Source organism: Pagrus major, chromosome 2 (assembly GCF_040436345.1).
Source record: "Pagrus major chromosome 2, Pma_NU_1.0".
Lineage (NCBI taxonomy): Eukaryota > Metazoa > Chordata > Actinopteri > Spariformes > Sparidae > Pagrus > Pagrus major.
The window spans coordinates 31,989,839-31,993,038 of NC_133216.1; the positions used below are offsets into that span (position 1 = coordinate 31,989,839).

Consider the following 3,200-nt stretch of genomic DNA (forward strand, 5'->3'; position numbering starts at 1 on the left):
TCAGCTTGTTTCCATACCTGGCTGATCCAAGGAGCAAGTTGGGTTATGTAAGTACAGAAAACAATAAATTCAGCATTTACTCTTCACTTCTAAACTCAAGACATTTTTCAGGCATGATGTATATCTAGATTTTTTTGCTTGGCTATGGTTTGAGTAAAACTAAAGATACTAACATTTATGCATGTCCACCATCTCTGCCATCTTTCCCTAACTCTTACTTTAAAACCCTTTCCTGACTTTGAGTTTAAAACCCTTTTTTAGTTTAGTACTCCAGTCCTGAGCAAGTTCAGCTCAGCTGCTGAAGTTTTAAGATTAAAAGTGTGAAGATATTTTCTCCTGCTGATTTAAACATATTCAAAATATTTCATTTTGAATAACACCTTTTAGGAGCATTATTACAATGCAGAAGATGGGAGTATCTGGCTTGGAGACTGAAGTTTGTCCAAAAGGAAGCTTCTGGTGGACAAAAGAAGGCCATGATACTGTCAAAAACACAAACAGGTATGTGTTATTGTTACCTGGAACCAAACTGTACACATGAAAAACCTGGCAGAGTTCCCAAGCCTTATTTATTAAATCCTAGGACACTGTCATGTCCATATCCACTGTTACAGGGTGCCCAACAGCTGATCGAGACTTGAGAGAGGACAGTCACCTAATGACAGACATCTTGTGCTCTGAGGCCTTTGCACTGATGAAGCATACAGCTGATGAAGGAATTGTTATGACTAAGATGAGGCAGACCTTCAACTATCGCCGAAATATCATTCATGATCCAGTGAAGTCCTCTGACATCTTTCTGGCCTTCCCGAGATTCCTGGACATAGAAGTATTAGTACGTTGATCTTAAACTACCTTCATTGTAACTTGTAAAAATTGACTTGCATGTTGGAAAAAAGTGACTATTAAAATTGTATGAGTTAAGGAGATTTAACAACTTGACCTCATCTATTCTACAGATTGAGCAAGATTTTACTTTGCTGTTTGATGATGCCATCTCTGCAAAGTTCCTGGAGAAGTGGCCCACTACATACAAGAAAAAAGTCCTCGAGCAAAGCTGTGGTCTCACACAGTCAGATGACCTTCAGTACCTCATTCAGAATGCGGAATCCACAGCAGAAGTGGAAAGTGGTGAGGCAAAAATAAATGCATTATATTGTTGTTGTTCTGGTTTGGTTGTGATAAGATTTAATGTTTTAGGAAAGAGCACTTGATGTAGTTAATTTCATTGTATTTTGTATAAATGGGAGCATAAGAAGTGCAACACTGCCACCTGCTTACCATTTTCGGTACAGCAAGTAGTGATTTGTTTTTTGTATTAAACTTTATTATGGAAGTGTTTTTTTGTTTTTTTCTTTATTACTTGTTCTTTCAGGATGGGACCTGATCCTTGTACACCTGCTGCCACCGTCACCTCATGGCCGCAAGAGACCAGGAAAGCTCTCCGCCAGACAAGCATGTGAGAATCTTGTGAAGTTCATCAAGGTAAGGCTGCAATACAGGAAACATCACTAGCTATATCACGCTACATGTTGTATTTTTGTAGTTTTTTACTGGATGAACAATCATAATTTGCATATATCAACATTTCTCTCTCTTCCTATAGCCAACACTTATTTTTTCTTCAGTTCTAAACTTTGACCTTTTCTCACTTAAGTTGACACAACACTAATGCCACCTTGTGGTCTGAATGTGCAACATTACAAATGAAAACTTGTGTAATACATTAACTTTATTTTTAAACACTTCCATATGAATTGTGAATCATGAACTATTATAGTGAATAAAAGATACAAAAGTCATTCCAAACGTTCATTTTATTGCAACTAGAAATGCAACTAGCTAGTAGTTTTGTCCCTAATCCTAACAAGTCTAATCATGTCATGTTATCTGTATGTTTTTTTTTTTTTAGATGTTTTTTCCAACTATTTTCAGATGGTTCATTTTAACAGCAGACTAATGAAACTCTTTGTGTCACAGACGGGGACCAGCATCCAGGGGCATCTCGATGGCATCACAGAAAGCCTTCAACCATACCTGCTTGCAGTGGGAACTCAGAGGAGTGTGATTCACAAGTACTTTATTGTCATTGACAAACATGCAATACCTTGTAAATCATCCGGCTCTCTCGCCTGTTTTGATGAGCTTTTCAAAGCTCACTTTGTCTTTGGTACTTCATACAACCACGATCTGGTCAATGTGTACAACTTCCTGCAGACAACCATTTATGAAATCGATATTGATACAACCAAGGTGAATCCTAGAGTTGCAGAGTTGAGGGCTCGGATGCTGCGTTGAGTAGATTGTCTTTTTTTTCTGTGAGGGCTTCACTACAGAATTAAGGTGATCTGAAATGTTCTGTTTTATTTGTAAGAGCTCTCAGGCAAATGCTAATTCCCTGACAAAGCACTTGAAAGTGATCCACGGTCTTTGCTCTGGTTTCTGATCTATTTATTTTACCTTTAAAAACCTTGCAGTGTATAATGACTGAGTGTAAGAAGTTATATAGTGAGTGAAATTCAGTTATATTTATAATAAAGTTAAATTCTATTTAGAGTCAAATTCAATTCATCATAAATTTTATTTGGAGTAAAATTCAGTTCTATTTATAGTAAAATTTAACTCTATTTTGAATAAAATTCTATTTATAATAAAATGTATTTCTATTTTGAATAAAATTCAATTCTATTTATGATAAAATTTAATTCTATTTTTTTTGTGACAAACTTTTTTTTGAACATTATATTACAAACATAGTGCCATCGCCCTGTCATTAAAGATTCTTTAAAGGAAAAGAAAAAGAAAAAAAATATATACATATATATTGTACACATAAGTAAACAGAAAGAGGGGAAGTAGGGGACAGGAGATAAGTCGACCTACAAAGATAAAGTAAGCAAGAAAAAATAAAAAATAAAAATTTCCTGACCCACCAGTGGGAGAAATTTAATTCTATTTTGAATAAAATTCAGTTCTATTTATAATAAAATTTAATTCTATTTTGAGTAAAATTCACTTCTGTAAAGAGTAAAATTCAGTTCTATACTAGGGTAGAGGAGTTTTTATTTTATACTAAATGGAGTGAATTATTATGTAAAGTATTTGCACTAAATAGAGTAAATTTAACTCTGAAAGTTTAACTCTGCCATGAGAGTAAATTTTACTCCATTCAGACTGGGACCAAATGTTGTCTTTTTTAG

At 34.7% G+C, this 3,200-nt stretch overlaps 1 long non-coding RNA gene across 1 annotated transcript; it reads left to right on the forward strand.

The window, feature by feature from the left end:
- Window positions 1-766: 766 nt before the first annotated feature.
- Window positions 767-2,083, forward strand: LOC141009375 (uncharacterized). The gene is made up of 4 exons (XR_012180136.1): window positions 767-835; window positions 960-1,131; window positions 1,376-1,485; window positions 1,981-2,083. It is a non-coding gene; the product is annotated as an uncharacterized lncRNA (long non-coding RNA).
- Window positions 2,084-3,200: the final 1,117 nt, after the last annotated feature.